This window comes from Epargyreus clarus, unplaced genomic scaffold, assembly GCF_041222505.1.
Source record: "Epargyreus clarus isolate Ecla_fem2 unplaced genomic scaffold, WU_Ecla_fem_2.2 ptg000005l, whole genome shotgun sequence".
NCBI classification, from domain to species: domain Eukaryota; kingdom Metazoa; phylum Arthropoda; class Insecta; order Lepidoptera; family Hesperiidae; genus Epargyreus; species Epargyreus clarus.
Window position 1 is genome coordinate 7490099 of NW_027332213.1, and position 23282 is coordinate 7513380.

A 23282-nucleotide genomic window follows, 5' to 3' on the forward strand; every position below is an offset into this window, starting at 1 on the left:
GGAGTTGACAATATACGATCGATATCCTAATAATGCCCGTAGAATGTGTTTGTGTGTTTGTATGTGCGAATTTATCCGTTCATACAGTGTATACCCACCAGTCTTATCAAACTTGGTGTAGATAGGAATCGGAATCTTCTAGAAGATAATTTACATTAAAAATAGTCACACAAATGTAAATTATACTTACAATGTTATTTAAATTACATCGATAACAAGAATATTCATCTGGAAAGAACATCGCTGTCCAATATTATAGGAGTTTCAAATAGGTATCGGCTGCGACTGCGGCGACACTTCATAAAGAGCACTTTTATATTGACGCCTTTTATTTATGTGCCCTTTCATTCCTTCGCGTCCCTTTTAGGTATTATGGTATTCTTTGACCGGCCGTCGTTTCTAAATATGGATTTTAATTAACGAGCCCCACATATCATATATCAGCATATATCTTTAATATGAGGTATAGGCAAACGGGTCGGTCGGCGCTTATAGAAATCTCAATTACCGTCTCGCCTCTAGGCTACATAGCCATATCGTTATTTCCCGGCTTTGTCTTTCCTCTGTTTCTACTACAGTTTCAATTAAATTGTGTTACCTATATGATAGCAATTAATTATCAGTTGCTAAAACAGTGAAGGAAAACATCTGAGATCTGAGAGATTTAAAACAAGTAATTAATTAAAAAAATCAAAAACCCGACTGCACCAAAAAGGCTGAAGTAGAATTTCCAAAAGCAGTGAAATAGGCATTTCGTTATTTTTATCCAGAAAGCCACATACAAAGGTTCATAGTAGATGTCTGCTTCAAAAACAAAAGATGTTCAAACAATATTATCCTATTTTATCCTCGTAGTGATCATTTACGCTATATAAAGAACCTAAAAAATGTGTCAAATTCCACCACGCTTAAGTTCAGCGGTTTCCCTTTGCGTTGATCTCTGGTACAGCAACTCACTCATTTAGTCAGACAGTCATCTTGATGTGTATATACGAATATATATGTACTAGCTGACCCGGCAAACGTTGTGTTGCCAAATAAATAAAAAAATGTTAAGGGTGAACAACCCTTATCACTTAGGGGTAAAAAATATAGATAGTGGCCGATTCTCAGACCTACTGAATATGTATATAAAATTAGGTGAAAATCGGTGAAGCCGTTTCGGAGGAGTACGGTAACTAACACGAGAATTTTATATATAAGATATATTATATAATGTATGTGTCTCCTCTTAATTCCTGTAATCTCCTCTTAATTTTCTGTATTTTGACACCCTACTCGATAGGTTTGGTTAATTTTTTTTTAAACGTGTTACTACTCGTATTTCGCGAAAAAATCCACCATTTACTCTCTGTAAAATTTACTGAAGTTATATACTTCAGTAAATCAAAGTTTCGGTCATTATTTTACCTCGTTAGAGGTAGAATTTCATTATTTTGATCTAACAAGCCTGATGCAAAATTTCATAGTGTTTGCTTTAAAATTGACGATTGTTCAAATGAACTTTAAACCCTTATTTTACCCTCTACGGGGTTGATTTTTCGGAGAGCGATAAATAAGTGCGTCCTTGTTCCTATTCAGAAAGCCAAATACAAAATTTTATAGTAGTTGCTTCAAAATTAAAGGATTTCAAAAATCTGTTTTCCCCTATTTTACCCTCTTTAGGGTAGAATTTCCAAAAGGCCTTTCTTAGTACTTATTCACGCTATATAGAGAACCTATGTGCATTTTCAGAAGTGTAAGGTCCTTGGTTTAGGCTGTACGTTGATTTCTGAAAAATGAAAAAGTCATTTAGTTAGTCAGTCAGTCAGTCACCTTGCTGTTTTATATATATACAAATATGTTTTTATAATCTCCGTTTAATTTCCTTTCATTTGATACCCTACTCGATAGGTTCGGTTAACTTTTTTTTTTAAATGTGTTACTATTTCGCGCCAAAAATCCACCATTTTGTTTTTTTTTTTAATAACACCTATCTAAGGACACTCGGGTCATTGAGACAAATATAATGACACCTTAACTGTTGAAATTCATCCAGCCGTTTGTTAGATCGGATCAAATAAAGAAAGACAAACATACAAGATACGCGCGAAAAACATAACCCTTCCTTGGCAGTCGGGTAAAAAATCTCAAAGGTATGTGAAGTCTACCAATTCGCACTTGGCTAGCGCGGTGGACGATGGCCTAATCCTTCTCATTCTGAGAAGAGACCCGTGCCGAGCAGTGGGACAATAATGGGTTGATGATGATGATGATGATATGTTCCTACCTAGAGCATCGCCCTTGGATAGGTATATCTGTTTTCAATTTGTATTGAAGATTAAACATAGCAAATAAATTTTGGTAATAAAGACCACCCGATGAAAATGACAGTTATCACGAAATCACAGAACGCTAACTAAAGCCGTAGTATTTACTAAAAGTAAATTACAAATATCTGGAATTATTTTCAGAATCAAGTCGCGATCATTGCGGGTACTGTAAAGAATTAAAGAGTTGTGATAAATTATTCATATGAAGATGATAGGTATTTCACTGTGAAGAGATTGCGGAACAGTGCTTCATACTGCGGAGCGTGATCGAACGATGTCACTTACGAACGTATAAAGAATAAGGTAAATTTAAAATAAAATTCCCTTTCTGTAAATAACTTATTATGTATATCTGTAAATATAATAAAACAAAGTGTCCATGCCGCTTCTGCACGAATGCGATAAACTCGAAAACTAAGAACGAATTTTTTATACGGTCTAGACTCCAGATTCTAGATACTGCAATTAGGTGAGAGAAATATTAGGTGTACTTCTATGAATCGCATTGGAACAGCGTGGTGGAGTGCGCTAAAGCCTTCCTCCTGTTAAGAGACAAGTAAAATTCCAGCCAATCAATAATATGGAAAATGACGGCAAGTCTATATATTTCCATTTTGAATGAAGCTCGTCTAGAACTACGCTACGTACTGAGAATAGTAATATTACTCTTCTCTAGCTTTTCTCAATACTGGGAAGTAATATGAAATCAAACCAATTCATTTTTTTTTATTCAATATAGATTCTTTATAGAACACTTTTTGAATGTCAATACATATACCACCACTTCACAATGCGTTTCGTTATGAAGAAGCGACGAAAGAAACTCCATAACACACATCTTTTTAAAAAAGTAAATGTTTTATACTCGTACAATGGCAAACTTAACCTAATGTTACACGTGGAGCTAGAGCTTGTAAAATATAGTCGATCTTATATTTTCAGCAATATAATTAGAAATTAAACGAACTTACCTAAGTGAAGTTCCAATTTCAATTGTACGAACTGCATAGTCTCGAAATGATAATGTTGACATGTAGTACACCGCCAGTCGTCAGCCTTGTGTCACGTATATTCAGAGCTAAAAACCTCGAATTCAAATAATTTAAAACAATATCCAACCTACTTATAGCGCCCCCTACCGGTAAATGTCATTAAGTTTAGAGATCCTGGGGTCAAGATGTAAGTTCATTAGCTCGATTATTTTACAACATAGATGATATTATGGGTAATACTTATCGTATATAAGTATGGGTGGGTGGGTTATAATATCATTTCGAGACTATGCAGTTCGTACAATTGAAATTGGAACTTCACTTAGGTAAGTTCGTTTAATTTCTAATTGTACTTCACTGCATAGTCTCTTCAATGATAATGTTGACATGTAGATGTTTAGAGATTTGTAAAATAACGAGCCTATTAAACAAAATACAAAAACATTTAAATCCTATTATTTTTAAAATTCCTAATTTAATATATCTATTTAAATATTAATTACAGTTATCAAGTATACGTTTGATGTAACGTCTCTACTACAAAATTGAACTTAGATCTGATCCATTCAGCTATCCTTCTAAGAGGGTCTTAACTGACACTCATATGTTTAGACGTCAGCGTAGCAGCGTGGTAATGCGTGCTCTCTAATGGTATGTATTGTAAAAAATGATATATCAATGCCATCATCCTCCGTGGTTGATAAAATCTAGAAACTGTCGTCTGGGAGGTCACTGTATTATAAGATTACATAAAGGAAATAAACTTATTCTTGTAACTCTCAAGTGTTACTAGGCCTATCTAGGTAATTTTATTAAGGATGTGCTGGACAAATACTATGATTACTATGAAATAATGGTAATACTAGATTGTTTGAACACTGGTTATAGTAAGGTTTAAATTCATGTGGCAATTTAATATACAATATCTTCCGCCAAGCAATTTGGTTAATATACAATAATGTTATTATTATGTTTATGTATACTTTTTAGAAGTCTCAACTCAGATGTAGGCGAATCAGTAGTAATAATGGCATTCACGGGCTTACACCAAGTGAACGTCATAATATATACGATATCTATTGTTTTTATATATTACTTATATATTATTGTTTTTTTTTTTTTTCTTTTTACTATATGAGTAATTACAATAACCAAAAAAAAGTAAATAGTATTTTTTCTTCATCTCCATTAAATAATATATAATATTTTACACTTAACTCGCTAAAAATATTTATACATCAGATGTAACTATCCCAAGTAATAGCATACTTGGGATATGGAGGATAGAAAACCTAAATATGCATTTTAAGAACAAAAATAATTCTAGATATATATATATATCAAAATAAAAAGAATATTGTAACCAGTCTACAGATAGATCTAGTTATTTACACTGTTTAGGCCAAAATATTATAAGCACCAGCATCACGTTTTCATTATTGCGTCTAACATTGCTTGTAGAGCAACAAAATCTTGAGATTCGTGTATAGAAACGAAACGCTCCTCGAGGAAGCGAGTAACATACAGGGTAAAGCGTTGACGAAAAACAAATGGATCTAGATCTTTTTTTTTTTTTTTTTTTAAATTCATATGAGACCCAAAAAACAACCCTTCCAAAATGAAAGGTTTATTTATTTATTAATTTTTTTTTTTTTTTTTTAACACTATTTTTTAGGACTGTCTGGACCAGTCTGGTACTACCACAAACTCCCCAACCGTTCAGAGATAATCTTTAACAACAATTATTTTATTAGAAATAAAATGAATATTTCCATTTAAATAGTATAACCTTAGTCATGACATGTAAGTCATACTTCTTGTAGGTTTCCTAGTAAATAAATCTATTTAAAAACCTTCAAAGTGTTAATTCGCAATGTATAATCTTGATTTAGTGATAGCAAATTCATTCTGAAATTATTGAATGTATTAGGGAAATAAAAACATTTTTTGGGTATTCAATAAATCCAATATGTGCCTTGATATTACGGTTAAATGTGGGTATTAAACACCATGCTGTTTCTATATGAAATAACTGTGGAGTTGCCTACACGTATTAGGGTTTCACCGTGTTGAAGATGATTATTGAAAAAATATCTTTAAGCACAAGTAACGCTGCATTTAACTTTAAATAGTTGATCGGATTTGTTATTTAAATCAAATAACAAAAATACCGAGAATAATGACCATATGTTACATAACTGATTGTGTCCCGATAATAAAAATAATATGACAACTACCACCTGTAATTATATCTATCTGTAAGAGGGATAGTATTTTGATAAACATTATTAAAATTGTTATATTTCTATATACATATCTTTTCATTTATTATAATTTTTATTTTTTAATATTATTGTTATATATATATTTTTTTTTTTTTTTTTTTTTCTTTTTATTTTACCCTTGTGTTAATTTTTAATCTTTTATCTAATGGTAAAGCAATTTGATTTTTTATTTATTTATTGCTTGTATAATACAATGAACAACCTTAACAGTTGTATTATTTCCAATTATCGAACTATCTTTTAAGTAACCATTAAATCCTAAAGAATGATATAGCTTGTTATGTCTATGATCCTAAATTACTAAGTGTCGTTATTGTTCCTTGTCCATTATTATGACATTTCAAATAGGAACTATGTTATATAAATATATAACTGACACAATGTCCCTAGATCTTAATCAGTTATGTATGGTCTTGTATATGTTTAAAAGGTTAGTATTAACATAAATATAGTGTTCTGCTCACACCAAAGGAAATAACTTGAAATGCATATAATTTCCATTTAACCATAGACATGTAAACACTGTTTAAGGTAATCATGAATTAGTATCCAAATATGCATTCTTGAAAACAATAGTAAGTAGTGAGTGGAATGCCAGGCTTTATTTAAAGCTCAAGATTAAGACCAAGATATTCGATATAAACCAACATCACCATCATCAGGTGTTGGTAAAGTAAAAAATTGGTTAAGAGTAAACAATATGTTACCACTGATGTGAGAAGTCTTTCTACATACATACCGAGTATATTTTGACAAAATCTTCATTCCTTGAGAATAATGAGTTTAAGTGTTTATACAAATACTCTTAAAGCTAACCACTTGCAAAGCTTGGGTCAATAGTTATTTGTTACAACTGGTCTTTAAAATTATAATTATAATCGACCACATTATTAACCACTCACCTAAAAATCTGTTGTGATTGAAGATTTATTCCAAAGGAAACTTCGATCAAGCCTTTCTGTGACACAGGTATTTGTGCATGAGGCTTGTTGTAAGTCAGATAATGACCCTATTTGGTATGAGTATCTCAAACTTTTGGATGAAGTTTATCATAGGATGAAGTGTAAATATCTTCGTTATATTTGTTATTATAAAATATTGTACTATATATATATGAATTGAACAATCATTGTTTCTTAAACCATTTTGCTGATTATTTGTTCCAGTACTTGTACTATGAAATTTCTTCTTATTATTTATTATACATAATAAATGACCAGCACCAGTAATAAGATAATTGATAGCAAATTATCTTTATAAAGGCAAATAATTTAAAATTATTAAGAAACAATCATGTCAAATGCTCGAGAGCAGTAAGCATTCACCTGATGTGGCATGGCTTTTGACTCTTTACAGCTACAATAGTAACTGCGACTTGTGCAACTTTTAAAGTCTAATCATGTGTTATCCGTCCCACAGTTTCCTAGAGGCTAGTGTTCTTCCTTTAAACTATTTTTTCCTTTAGTCTATCTATCACCATCTAGATAGATGGATAGTTCCTTTAGTAAATTACTCTTTAATATGCTGATCTACCTAGATACCAAATTCTTATGAATGGTTAAACCAAATTTAGGTTCTTCTAGAGTATTACAAAAGGATATAAATTGTCATCTCTATATCCTGTATCATGTACATTATTAATCTGAATGATTCTTCAATAAAATGTTCATTCATTAAAATCATTACACCCACTCGATGGTAATAGTTGTGTCTATCTACTGATTATTAGTATTTTGTTATATGGGTTATTTACCCAATGTGAAGGACATAATACCCTATTAGAATGGGTGAATATCCGTTGTATCCGTCTACTTAATAGTAGTATCTTGTTATAGTTGTTATATAGGTAAATATCCAATATGTAAGGGTCCCTTATTTGAACGGATGAATATCCATTAGGTATATTCTACTCAATAGTAGATTATTTTATGTGAGTAAATACTCAATATAAACAGGTTAGTACCCATGAACGGGGCTAAATAGCACCCTATTTCTTGTAATGTAGGTAAATATCCAACATGTAAGGGTCATAACCTTATTTGAACGGGTGAATACCCTTTAGGTATATTCTACTCAATAGTAGATTCTTTTATGTGAGTAAATACTCAGTATAAACGGGTTAGTACCCATGCACGGGGCTAAATAGCACTCTATTTCTATGTTCATAGCTTTATATAAGCGAGATTTATATAAGGATTTAAATAAGCGAGATCACCTAAATAGGTGACAAGCTTAGTTAATGAACATAAGACGTCAAATTCCTTGCTACAGAACAATATGGTAATCTAAAAATCCTTTGCTTGGAAAAATATATATGTAAAAATTTACCTTGTCATTCCTCATGAATATATAAGATTATCATCTTATCTTTAATAAATGAAAATAATACATTTTCAATTTGCGACGGCATTCGTAATGGCCGCCTAGTACAAGTCTTCAGAATAATTTCGTCAAAATTCTTTATTTTCCATTGTAACTTTTCTGCACAATATATCACACCTACGTCTTTTATAAATTATTAATTGAAATATTTGTTATAAATTAACAATTTTTACTATAAATTACTTATTTTATTTCTTATTTTGAAAAATCATAAATGTACACAGGCTGCACGAAAAACGATAATGACATTTACCGGTAGGGGGCGCTATAAGTAGGTTGGATATTGTTTTAAATTATTTGAATTCGAGGTTTTTAGCTCTGAATATACGTGACACAAGGCTGACGACTGGCGGTGTACTACATGTCAACATTATCATTGAAGAGACTATGCAGTGAAGTACAATAATGTAATAAAATAGGGAGTTGACAATATACGATCGATATCCTAATAATGCCCGTAAAATGTGTTTGCTTGTGTGTACTTCAGACCACACCGTTTTAACAGTCACATAATCACTTAGTTTGTGTGCATACTACTGCATACCCTTTGATACGTTTTTACATAAAGCCTCAAGAGACGATTTGATTAAATCCGTTTAAACACATCGTCGCCCGATGGGGTAGTATAAAGAATTAAAGAGTTACGATATATTATTCAGGCGGGGAGTGGCGGCAGATCTTTCACTGCGGAGCGGCGGTTGCACGGAACACCACTCCGCACTTTAGCGCGTGACCGAGTGACAATTTTACAGACTGAAAAGTGTCTTTTTTTACATTTAATCTCCAATTAAAACACTAACCTTCATATCTTTGCTTTGGTTTGATCTAGCGTTACCTCTATCGTTCAGAAAGATTTTTCAACAATAAGTTTTACCTAAATGTATGTTGACACTTAAATAATAAAAGCATCATTGTCATAGTCATCTTTATAAATTCTCAAAAACTAGTCGCTTCCATCATCACGTAGCAGTAGTCTTCTTCAAAAAGTAACGTTATAACCTCGTACTAGATTTACCTACCTACCTACACCCAAAATAAATATCAAAATTCATTATTCACACATTATATGAATAGCCAGAAATTGAACTCGGCAATTTCTACTAACCAGATACATATATAGTGTAACTTTTTAGGCTTCAACTTACAATGTATATATTAAGTAATAGTCTAACGTTCTTACTACCAAAACTGAATCATGGACACCACAATAAGACAACGTACTAACAAATAGTAAATATCCATGTTCACATAAACTGTATTTACGATATTTTATACTGTATCAAATAAGCTACTCCTTGCAACAAAACTTTATAGAGAGAATTGTTTGTTAACAATTACGCCAGAGCTCCATGAAGGCTATCCGGTCAAATGTTTTACTCGGGCCAGAAATGCCACGAATCGTTTGAACGAAATAACTTGCTCGTAAAAAATGTGAGGTTAGCTTGTTGGAAGTAATGGACATCCGATACACATGAGGAAAACGAAACGAAACAAAACATTCACTTGTGAACAGTATTAAAAGCGAAACAACTAAATCGATGACTGAAGGTAGTAGAACCGTTCGTGGTTTGACTTGGGAGGTACCACCGCCACAACTATTTCTTACTATGTACTATGTTATGCGTTACTGTATTTCGGTTTGAAAGGTGTAAGTGAGACATACATATCCAAGACCCACCAACTTATTACTCAGGGGTAGTAACGCATCTGGGACCAATCTCTGGTAGAAATGTATTCTGACCTTGGTTGATTACATGGGCGCCAGCAGTGTTGGGGCAATATGAAATCTAACTACTGATTACTAACTACGATTACATATAGTAATCAGTAATTATAACTATAGATTACAAAAGTAATCGTGAAAAGTAGTTAAACATTTTGATTACTACTATAAATTGTAGTTGCAATCACGATTAGATGATTACTTTTCATAACTACATATTTAAAATGCTGTTGGGCCATCAAAAATCGCATGCACGTATATAAATCTATATACTAGTGTAGAAGTTACGATTTCGCAGACAGACACAATACATTACATTTATAACACCTTTTTGCGCCGGGGGTTAAAAAGGGGCGCATGCAATATTTACAAGGGGTTTTACAGTAACAAAGATGTGAACCATATTAAAAATACGTTGCCGTATAAAAGACACCTGTGGTTTCATAAAAAACTGAATATAACGCGAAATATCTTTGTGATTCATTTCCATGTTTCATAACATTACGTTTCTAGTGATAAATGTTGGTTTTGATTTAGTGTTATTGTTATAGAATGTGCGGTACGAGGACCCCATTAGTTAATATGCTATTCAAGGTTTCTTGTTGGAATACAGAACGAGTAACAGTTTTTTATTTCTTTAAAATAATCCGATGAAACAAGATATTGGTTTCAGAAATTTACCCAAACGCATGCGCTTATTTCTATGCTAGATATTTTTACATCTATCGTTGAAATAAGTGTTAAAAAACTGGCTTTGGTACGACTAGATCCTTGGGAATATGTGTTTTATAATAAAATTAAAGTTCTGGTTTGAAGGGTGTGGTAAGGGAGACACTTTTCCGTGGCATTCCAGCTTAGTCCTTAGGAGTAGCGGCGCATCTGTGGCCGACCTCAGGTAGGAATCTATTCTTATTTGAGAAAGATCACAGATTTCCATGGGCGGCAGAAGCCACTTACCGTCAAGTGGACTGCATGTTCGTTTGCTACTCTAAAATTATAAAAAAACTAACGATTACAGAATCGCCTACTGAATTGACAGCATTAAAACTAATAAGTTAATTAAAGCTACTTAGCAAGGTCATTTGGATATTACTAGGTTGCAAACAAGCTGAGTAACTTCCTCTAAGTTGAGTACTTCTGAGATGGACCCCGCGGCTCGTATCAACACAGAGATGGATGTTTGATGAACACGAAATAGTTATCCCGCTTCTGTTAAACTTATGTTTAATATTTGGATGGTCGTTGCCAAAGTAAATAGCTAGTAGAAGCACAGCGCTGCTATGGTTTAGAAGTTTTGTATTAGAAGACATCATCATCGACCTATATTTACTGAAAATGTAAATGGAAATGGAATTTGTATTAGGCTATAGCAACTGGCTTGAAAAAAGCAGTTATAGTCTATAGTTTGAAATCGGCTAAATCAATAGGTCGGAGGTTCTTTCAAAGTTATGTGCTTATGTAAATTTTAATATCAGTTATCAGCGGTTAAGGGGAACATCGTGAAAAAATCTACAGGACTAAGAATTAATAAAAATACTTATAGGACGTGTATAATAATACGTAAGTTTATACTGGCATGGTGAACTATGGTCTAACACTTCTCGCTCTCAGATCCTTCCGACCCGTACAACATACAACTAGATATATCTTCGTAGCAAAATTGCACACCTGGCATATAAATTCCAAATTTGCTTCGAAGCCTTATTAATAAAACAATGTTATAAAATATATACGGAAAACTTTAATCAAACCCGATCTATCACAGCTAACATATAACGGCTATCAAATATCGATGCGGATCTCTGAAAGTCGAAAAAACGATTTTTAATTACAAACTATGCTGTAAAACTAACCATTCGGGGTTTTTATATGCCGTGGCTCTGCAATGGAATAGGATTCAGAATTTCATTGAACTGTGAACGCGTGCAGACCGTGAAAATCTAACTAAAAGTTGAATGAAAAAGCCTTTTTTCTTGTTTGCTCCGAGTGACTGTTCCGCAAAAAATTGTTTTGAAAGCAATGATCTGAAATTGGTAACATACTTCCAATAGCGTGTTCTACATATTGAATTTCGCTTTCATTAGGAATATACTTTCTGCACATTTTTTCTATTAACATTTTTAAGTATCAAAGGTAGATTACCTTCAGTTTGCGCACATAAATGAATAGGCAACCACAATTATTTATACTGATAATACGGCACAAAGTTATTAATTACCAATTAATAAATATACTACCTCCCGAAGAGACCCCTGAAAATTAATTAATTAGCCCGTGTAGGAAGCCATCGAACAGCCATAAATTAAAACTGTTTTTTGTACCTTGTGATAAACCGTATAATCGTAATCTAAAAAAAAATGTGAGCCGTCACGGGACGCCTGGCAGATGTGAAACATCGACATTATTTTGTAAAAGTAATATGCAGAAAAGAACATATTGTGATAGGAACTAAATATGTCATAATGATAAAATAAAATATTACGATTTTATCCAGATAACGATGACTATTTATTGAATAAACATTTATTTTCATTAAATACAAAAATTTACGAATTTATTTCAAAGCGTGACTACTTAATGGAGAGAATCGCACAGTGAATCGCACAGTGCGCATGGCGACGCGTCGCCACACCGTACACACTACTGTATATAGACTGTATATATATACCATCGTATGCGTGCGATGTGCGTGGCATGCGTCGCCACGCCAGAAATCAGTTTTACGTGCGGCTATAGATGTTTCACATCAAAATTAGTATATTCTGGTACTATTAGATTTACAAAATCTTACATAACATTAATAGTATGTCTTGTGTTTAACTGATCTTGGTGACGTCCAGTTTCAATAATAATATTTTGTGACCCCTGTGATGATTGTTGGGTTCTGAATTATTTATAAAAAATATGTTATTAAAATATACAGAAAAAAATAAATTGGCTCCAATATATTAGTAAACTCAAGAATCTTAGCTAGTTATTTCAATATATTACTAAAATCGTAAATTATAAGTATCAATAATGAATGTTTCATAATAAATGCCACTATGATTAGAAAAATTAATTAATTTTTGTTTAATGTTCATATTTATAACAAATAAGAAAAAACTTTCGTGCGCTGCACGCCATCAGCTGATTTTGAAATACAATTCTGTCAGTCTTAATAAATTTATTCTCTGAGAAGAATGACATTAAAATTAATTAATAATTTAAAAACATTGTATGCAATGATTTTTATGTGAATTTTAATCTACCAAGATAGTAGATTTTACATTTGCTGGCGCTCAAAACACACCAAGTATACGCGTGCTTAATGCACAGATAAATGCATACTTTAATTATAAAAAAATAATTAACTTACTGATGACTTGATGGTGTGTCATAGTGTGATTTTGCTTTCTTTGCAGAAGGCTGATCACTTTCACTCTCTAAATTATCACGGTCAGACATTTTATTATCAGAAAAATAAGCGGGCAATACTTAAAACATACAAAATACGTCAAGTGGTGTAAAACGAGTTAAAACGACTCCAGTCGCTCTCGCGCGGCGTAGTAATACACACGAATGTCACTGAACACGTTAAACGTCATTATTTTGAATTTTAAGCCTCAAAATGCCTTCTTGTGCAATGCATAAATGCAAAAATTATGCTCGAAAAAGAAACAAGATTCATGGAATCACCTATCACACGTAAATGAAGAGAAATTATTAAATTTTGTTTATTTTTCGTGTTCGATCCGCCATGATTACATGAGTAACCAGAAAGAGACAAAGTATGTTTTTGTCAATGAAAGTGATAAAGACGCAAAATGCATGACCATGCATTTTGCGTCTTTATCACTTTCATTGACAAAAACTTTCATTGATTGAATTGAACTGTCATAGATCAATGAAAAAATTTTCATTGATCTATGACCATAGATCAACAGAACAGAAGTGACATTTTATTGAAGCTCACGATGTTCATACGTGTATGTTATAGTTTAAGATCCCACTGCTTAATTTTTATATTAGTGTGTTTTAGTCAAAATATAACTTTTTATAGTTTATTTTAATAAAATAAAATCGATATATGGGAAATTCTGTATCCTAATCTCTAAATTTTCTTCGATATCTGTGGTAAATAATAAAAAATATTACCATAAAATTTATATAGGATAGTATACGGTATTTTAAAATTTCTTTAATTGAATAAATTAACCTAAACATAATTTAATAAACAATCTTTGTATAGCCAGAAATTAATCCTCAAAAAGACCACGGTAAGATTATATAAAATTCGCATGTCACGATGTTAGTTACTGTACTCCTGCGAAACGCTCTTACTGATTTTCATCAAAATTTATATGCATATTCAGTAAGTCTGAGAATTGGCTACTATATATCTATTTTTCATATCTCTTAAGTGATAAGGGTTGTTCACCCTTAACATTTTTTTTATTTATATGGCAACACAATGTTTGCTGGGTCAGCTAGTACATTTATAAAATGTACACAACTTTGCAATTAATGGTCGTGTGTAAAATAAAACTGAAAATAATAAACATAAATTAGTAAAGATACTTCGCCGCCTTGAAATTGAATGAAGCCACAAACGGCTTATTAGTAAGTTCTTTTTGAATTCTTGACAAATAAAAACATTTTTAGAGAAAATTTACAAATAAATAACTAATACTGCGTAATTTACATAATAGATAAATAATTATTTCAAATATTTTAGGGACATTTTAGCACGGAGACGTGGCAAAACTTTTTTACGCAACTATTTCAATTCTCAAAACTGGGTACATTTTCTTGTTAGGAGTGAGTAATCTTTACTAATATACGATAATAAATATAAACAATTTTTAAATCGTATATTTTAAACCAGTCGATACATCTGTATAGATACATTCTTTCATCAAATTATATATTTATATAATAATAATTTATTTAGTTAAACTGTACTATAACATTTCTACGTAAACGATGTACTAAAACTATTATCGACAGTTCTGGACATTTTTTACCTTCTGTTCCATTATTTCATTGTCTTTGACAAGCATGAGTATCAATGAGAAATATACGTCCATACGTCCCGTTTTTAACGGGACAGTCCCTTTTTTCGATGCTTCGTGCCGTTGTCTCCGAAATGAACCGTTGCCATTGTCAATTAAGTAACAGTAAATATTATAATTGTGAAAAAAACATGGGGTGCTCCATTTATCAGTTTTCATAAAGCGCCCCACATTTTTTGCACAATTATACTATTTACTTTTCCTTAAATGATTCCTAGATTGAAAATTATTTTCTACTTTTTAGTTAATTTTATCATAAAAGCGTGTTTTTTATTATTTCTAACTATATTTTTTCAAGTAAAAAGTATTTGACATAAAAAAATCGATGTCCCGTTTTGACTGAAGTAATCATTGGTCACTATATTCCATGGTCAATATTTACGTTTGCGTACACTTGAAACGCAAGGTCAAACACTAGTTGTCTTTTTTTATCACATTGTTCTAATAGCTCTGTCCCTTATAGAACATTTGTCTATGTAGTTAAAGGTAATCGTCGCCACGCCAGAAATCTTTTTTACGTGCGGCTATAGATGTTTCACATCAAAATACATTCATTTTTAAATCACGGCCAGACAGGTCAGTTTCACTTACATAGATTCTGTGATCACAGTAACTCGCCTACTTAAGGGCGTTCGCTAAAAATTACGTTTGTGCACACCCGATTTTTGTTGAAAAATAGTATAAGCAACGCCATAATAGGCGCGCGGGCGTCTGACGGGTTTATGAACGCGCGATGGCTGCGGCCGTTAGGAGCGTTCGTTAGCGAGCGTTTTTTTTTAAATCACAACCAAGCAACACCATTTCGTTTACTTATATAGATTCAGTGCTTATAACTCTCCTACTTTAAAACAACTTCTGCGAAGTGACGTCGCGTCGCGTGACGCGGCAGTGCGGAAGCGCGTTAATGGCTCCTCGGCCGATACCTGTCGGATGACTGTCGCGCGCTGGATTTGCGCCACAGTTTCCAGTTAAATCCAGTTGGCACTTTACCATTTACCATTTTAAAAGTATAAACGTATTATAACCGTACTCAGGACGGTTTCAAGCCTGACTGGTACTCTGAAAATACGAATGCACTGGAAAATGGAACTCTATATAAAAAGCATACTTGCGTGTCGTAAAATGGTATACTTATTGATCTGTGGTAGACTTCTGACACTTTCAAAGACTGGTTAAAACTGAGGTTCTAAAAAAGCATGAGATTTTCTATTGCCAACTTGGTTTATCTAAGCAACTGAAACAAATATACAGGTGAATACTGCACTTTAATAGGTTTCAAACCTCATATTGAAGCCAAGTGGGTCGACAACAGTGCGCTTGTCAATCACTTGACAGTGGCTCCTGGTTCAAAACACATCACGTGCTTACAAAGCGGCCCACAACATTTCATCGGCGTTCATTTTACCACAGAACAGCATATTGTCGCAACCAGACATGCATAGTTTAGCCACAACCGACTGCGGTGCATGCACGCTTGGAAAATGGCTTTTGAGTTTTGGGGTCTACGCTCATAGCAACTTATCTACGTACAGATGTAGTATTTTGATGCTACTGAAAATTGTTACAAATGCAACACAATCGCAATATGTACATCTTAAAAACTTTATTAGCATTCTTTTTACCACAGAACAGCATATTGTCGCAACCAGACATGCATAGTTTAGCCGCAACCGACTGCGGTGCATGCACGCTCGGAAAATGGCTTTTCAGTTTTGGGGTCTACGCTCATAGCAACTTATCTACTTACTGATGTAGTGTTTTGATGCTACTGAAAATTGTTACAAATGCAACACAATCGCAATTTGTACATTTTAAAAACTTCATCGGCGTTCATTTTGCCCTAAAACAGCATATTGTCGCAACCAGACATGCATAGTTTAGCCACAACCGACTGCGGTGCACACACGCTTGGAAAATAGCTTTTGAGTTTTGGGGTCTATGCTCATCCATACTATTCTATGTACGTACGCACGTTAAAACTGCAATAAACTTAGCACAATCGAAATTTTATATTTAAAAATATCATGGGCATTGAGTTTAGTACAGAGTAGCATATTGTCACAATCAGATACGCACATTACACAATGTATTCTCAGTAACGTTTGAGTTCTTGTAAAAACTGGATTACTTATGTTTCCTTCAGAACATAATAATGTTTTTTTTACATCAATAATACTATAAAAAGAAAAATCACAAAAGAAAAAATACCTTGAAAAATTATATATTAGTGAACTGCAGTTATAAAGAAAATCATTAGTCTAAGACCAAATCGAACTCATATCAAAAATATAAGTTCATAATTTTGCAATCAACTTCATGTACTTACGTAGAGCGATAACAAGACCATTTTGCCACGCCATGCCATTGACTGTATGCCAAAAGAATTCCTCTCTTTTCAATATTAACCTCACTCGAATCGGCATGCACAAAAAGTCTTTGTTGTTTCCGAAAGTTCAATTTGGAACATTTATTTTTCTCTGAATTACAACACAAAGCATACTCTCGCAAAGAGCCTATGCAATTACAAAAACGTTTATTACACGTATACTCTTTGATGCTTCCGACTCCGCGGATTGAAATAAGGATTTACGAGGATATAACTAGCGTGGAATGAGAAAAGTTTCATTATACTATATAGTATGTCGCCATTGACAAATTTATAAAATAGACTCCTAACCGGTAATAGTATGTATTTACATGTTTATTGCTGCAGTGTGCAGGACTATAAATACATACATTACCATCTGGTGACACGCTAATTGGCTTGAACATTTTTTGGATTTTCACCATCTAATAATACCATAGAAAAGAAAATCAAGTAGAAGTGGTAAGTACGAGCGAATGTATCGGAACCGTTGTCGCCAAACTCACACTTGCGTTTTTCTTGTTACATATAACACTACTAAAGTAAATATCATTTTATTGGTCGTTTATAGTTAACTCGAAACTATACTAAAATATACAGAATGAATATGTAAAAACAACTTAGGCGCGTATAATATTAAAGTTTATTTTTCTACAACACATAAAAGCATTTACGTCATTTAGTATTTGAAAATGTAGTTCCGCTACTTGACCATAGATGGCAGTGATTGGGCTTTATGCAATTATAGCCCTTAGCACTTTAAACTTACGGACCAAACTTGCGTAATATTTCTCCTACTGGAATAGTGACAAAAGAGTTTATTTACGATAAAATTATCGATACTCATCGATTTACTGTGCTAGCTATAAATGTAGAATAGAATTAAAATTAAACAAGGATTAATTATTAAAAAGTAAAATAAAAAACATAAGTATTACATCCTAAAAATGAATGCACGAAACGAAAATGTTCCCGAAAGCAGACCGATGCTGTTGAAAAGGGCAGCTTAAGATTTTGTTACATATATAGAGTAACAGTTGAAGTTTTTAGCTATTTAAGCTGCCGCAGATTTTAAATTTGTTTTAAAAATATATTATAAAAAAAATAGTTTGGTTAAAATGTTCAAGACTCTAAATACTACGTACTACATAGTTAACGTATTTTTGTACATAGATATATTTTGTAAATGATATAAAGTAAACATGTTAAACATTTAGTAATTGTTCGCATCCTTAACAATTATATAGCATCGGTCTATTTCTCCTTACTAGTAGCACTCATAAATCCAAGCCATCGAAAAATAATGAGATATGTCATGAGAGATATGATATGTGAGTACACCTCAGCTATGTGAGTTACAGCTATTACGTAGTAGGTATTACGATACTTTTTGCCGCAAGAACCTAATTTTAGATTTATATAATTTTATTTTCTAAATATAATATTTTCCCTTTATAATAATGTATATTGTAAAATATCGATAAGAAAAAATATACTTGCCCCCATCACTTATTGAGTAGCGTGGATTCTTCTAGACGTTTTGGTATGGTGGAATCAATTAAAAAATGAACTTTATTTGAAAGCATTAAGGTTGATGTTAGCGTGACTATGTGGAAATTATTTTTAAATTTGATATTTTTAAGATTTTAGGAAATATAAAATAAAATTGTACTCAGTGATGGTACGAAACACCTCCATTTTTAATTGTCTTCTTTCTGCTATCATTTTTACATTCCAAAATAGCATAATACGTCTTAATCATTTATTTTATAGAATTTGACAAACATCTGTCTCGAACCGACGCTCAAACATGAGTAGACTCGTTTGAAGGCAAGTGAGAGTAACAACGCCTAGTAGTGGAAGCCGCGCCACGCCTACTTAGCACTTCCACTTGTTTTTTCTGTTCCATGAATAATACGAATATTATAGTTCGAAATCATTACTAGATTTAGTTAAACTTTATAAAGAAAATAATAAAAAAACCTAACGTAATGGCAACTTCACCATGAAATAATTAACTCAACTATCAAAATGCCATAGAAAATAAATGTTGCCAATTTATTTGTATAATAAGTAAAATTTGTATTTCATAGGCTTGGCGTGATAATGTGATTATTTGATTCAATTTTACGACAAGATATATGCTTGTCTTAGGAGTCCATTTCGTTACACCGTCTACGACTCCGAAAATGTTGAATATATTGGGAGAAATATCGCGGACCATTCAAAATGAGTTGCATGCAGCTAACAAAACAAATACCTAAATTGGCTTCCAGTATAATGAAAATAGCTCCAGCGCTACATTCGCCTCGAATACATCGGGAACCAAGTCAACAATGCATCTTCAAAATATTGCTTGCACTATTTCCATCGTTTAAATAATCCTATAGCTCTTGTAATAGCGTCTACAGCGCTGTATTCTGGTTTGTAATAAAGCAAACTTCCCTGTATGAAGTATTTTGGTATGATCGACTTCAAGTAGGATTCTTGTTCTAATAAGACCATGGGTGGAGTAAACTGCACCGTTGTGTGAATTTTCATGTTTATTTAAAAATGTAGGAAACATATTTTATTTTTAATATTTGTCTATATTTGCGTCTATTGGCTACTTTTGGTAAATATTGGAACAATTTTAAATGGGTTTTCGACCATAGGGAATTACCAAGATAACTGGTTTTTATTTCAAAATAGATTGGAATACTAGTGTAAAAACATAGGGTACCAATACGCGGAGAGCAAATTAAACAAACGTACATATAAGTATGTCAATAACACAAACCCACCGTGTTATTTACAAGTTCAGTGAAGTATAAATGTCGAAAGTTCAACTCGCTTCTATATCGCAGTTAGAATACGCGGTAAAGCTTAGAATCGATTAAACTTTACGCTTGATTAAACGGATGCATGTGACGTCGTATTTGATAGTGGAAGTTTTCAAGCGGCAGACTCAATACAGTTAACAGATAGTGCCTAAGCGTAGGTATGAGAACTACGCTAGATAATACATATTGTTAAGGTGCTCTTTAACTTTGTTGTTGTTGTCTGTCTTTGCTGACCCACTACTGGGCACAGAGTTCTCTCAAAGCGGCAGGGCTTAGGCCTTAGTCTACCGCATTGGCCAAATGTGAATTGTTAGATTACGCATACCCTTAAATTTTTGTAGAACTTTCAGGCAAGTACGTTTCCTTCACTGTTTAAGCAAATTTAATGAGAATATTTTTAGAAGATTAGATTGGAATAGTAATGTATGATGTGATAACAGATAGTGCCTAAGCGTAGGTATGAGGACTGCGCTAGATAATACATATTGTTGAGGTGCTCTTTAACTTTGTTGTTGTTGTCTTTACTGTCCCACTACTGGGCACAGGGTCCTGTCAGAGTAGGAGAGTTTAGGCCTTAGTCCACCGCGCTGGCTAAGTGCGACACCCTTAAGTTTTTTTAGAACTCTCAAGCATGCAAGTTTCCTTTACTATTAGCAAGTGAGAATTAATTTTGAATACGTAGGGGTAAATAACTTTGCAAAAATAGAGGTCCAGGATAACCCGAAAGAAAGAAAAAAATTGCTGCTTCTATTTCTATTTCTACACAGCTTTTAATTTTAGTCGTGTTTAAGTGCAATTGTTTTTTTTAAATACCGCAAAATGCAAATACATAAGTATTTTGTTGCTTGAGCTACTATCTTTATATATATATATTTCTTATGTGCGTGTGTATGTCACTGAACTCCTCCTAAACGACTGGACTGATTTTGATGAAATTTGTTGTGTGTGTTCAAGGGGACTTGAGAATGGTTTAGATTCACAGTTTAGTCCGAGGGAAAAGGTTCTTATATATAAAATTCTCGTGCCACAATGTTAGTTACTGTACTCTTCCGAAACGGCCTCACCGATTTTCAGCAAATTTTATATTTTCATACCCCTAAGTGATAAGGGTTGTTCACCCTTAACATTTTTTTATTTATATGGCAACACAACGTTTGCCGGGTCAGCTAGTCTACTATAATACTAATAGTACTAAGATTGTACGTTAAATATATTTGACAAATGCCGCTGCGTACGACTGCCATCCGAACTCTTTAAATCCCCTATTGACCCAGAAAGCCAAAACTTAGCTGCCTGATTATTGAAGCGGAACGACATTTAGACGTTTATTTTAAGTGAGAAAACCGACATTTCTCTTAAAATGGAGCTGTTAGTTTAAAAATATTATTGTACATGTAGATACAAAGATATTGTTATCTATACTAATATTATAAAGAGGAAAACTTTGTTTGTTTGTTTGATTGTAATGACCTAGTCATTCCTCAAAAACTACTGGACCGATTTTAAAAATTCTTTCACCATTCGAAAGCTACATTATCCACGAGTAATATAGGCTATTTTATATGAAATATATTTGATAAATAGATTTTGAGGCGGTACAAAGTTTGCCGGGTCAGCTAGTGGGTACATATGTACCCACTAGCTGACCCGGCAAACTTTGTACGGGTACATATGTACCTATATATGTACAGCCACAACAGAGGACCAGAGAGTCGTACGAAATGTCTATGCATCAAAAATCGGCTTCAGGTGGAATCTCAGTCTTATATGTAGTTGGGCGTAATTTCCCATTTACCATCAGGTAGATTGCATGCTCGTTACCACTTCATTGATTAGATTGAAGTTTACAACAAAAAACATAATTTAAAGAAAATAATCCCCGGAATTGCGTGCATTCCCTGAATTTGGTGGACGCCGTGTGTCAAGATATCTCTTATATTTGCTCTATTACTATGTCGATAGACTTTCCTTAAGACTGTAAAGACGATCCAAACTGAAGTCAATAGATACTTCAATTGTACTTCTTTATCTCTCTGTTTTATTTAAGTGTCCTGCATGTTTTGAAAAGTTCTTTTACTTATTCGAAACACGGCTATTTTATAGGAAATTCTTTTCATACTACAATACTTTCTGAGTTGCATTAAGCATTGGTTGATATGTCAATACCGTGGAACTTGCGAAATACTCGCAGAAGGCTCTGTGGGAAATTGAAACAAATATTGAATGCAGCCTACAATCAAAGGCAAATTTTGAATTGATCTGACTCGCCAATATCGTTGCCTGTTGTTTTTCTTTAGTCAGTGACATGTTATAACTAATTAATCTTATAAAAAAAGAACTGCCAAATGTGAGTGCGATGGGCGCACGAGTTTCGGATCACACTTTATATTAAAAGAGTTATGTAGATACTTACCAAAAAAATTAGTTTCACTTAGTTCTTCATTTATTTAAACCAACACTGAGTTTTAGTTTTAAAATGTCCTTTTTATAACTAACTAAAATTTATTGGTGAAGAACCTACCCACAATTTTTTACTTTCCTTTTGTTATTGTTACTTGTGAGATTATACATAATAATATATGGACGTACATAAAATTTGCATATTATAACAGTTTTTTTCATCAATTCACTTACGGAAGTTGTCAATCATTTTACATATTGAACATTTTTAATCATTTTAAATGAAAGTAATATTTCAAATAGAATAAAGTAGGCAAAACTAATTTTAGACTTACCAACTTCTACATTAGGAACTAGTGCAACCATAGTTTATACGTAATCGACGTCACACCGCGAAAGTAATTTTGATAGCACCGCACCGAGATGCGCTCCAGCGGAACTTTCCAGATATATCGGCGACATTCGCGAACAAAGCACTCTGCCACAATACACCACTTGCACCTCCGTCTCGCATTTACATTCCCACTACACACGCTATTCCGAGCCTTATGCACTCGTAATAACACATTAAAATAAACCAAACAAACATATTCTACGCAAACACGATTCGGTAATTGTCCCGCACGCGGCTGCCGAGATAAGAACACGTCATAAAAGACAAAACGCTCGAAACTTTGCCTAAATATCTGGATTTTCCGTTTGCTAATCAAAAGGAACTTAATAGGTTATGTAATCAACGTACTTAGAATAAAATTTGTTTACTTAAACGCTAAAAACAACAATGGATAATCATATTGTTTGTAATTAACGAAATCTTTTAAATACTTTGTCAACTTTCACTTGTCAACAAGGTTTTGTCAACTTTAACGTTTTTAGTTATCAGTCCCATTATTTATCTGACAACAGTAATGTTTTTCGAGCATAGAATATGCATGTAGATAATGTAT

The 23282-nt window shown here is 33.0% G+C and overlaps 1 protein-coding gene across 1 annotated transcript in view; it reads right to left on the bottom strand.

Annotated features, from left to right (window-relative positions):
* LOC140758013 (lachesin) overlaps positions 1-23063 on the bottom strand; it is a 139082-nt gene extending 116019 nt beyond the window's left edge. Inside the window, exon 1 of the mRNA XM_073093957.1 lies at positions 22671-23063. The gene's annotated coding sequence lies outside the window, so the exon portion shown is untranslated. The remainder of the gene's footprint in view (positions 1-22670) is intronic.
* Between the last annotated feature and the right edge of the window lie 219 nt (positions 23064-23282).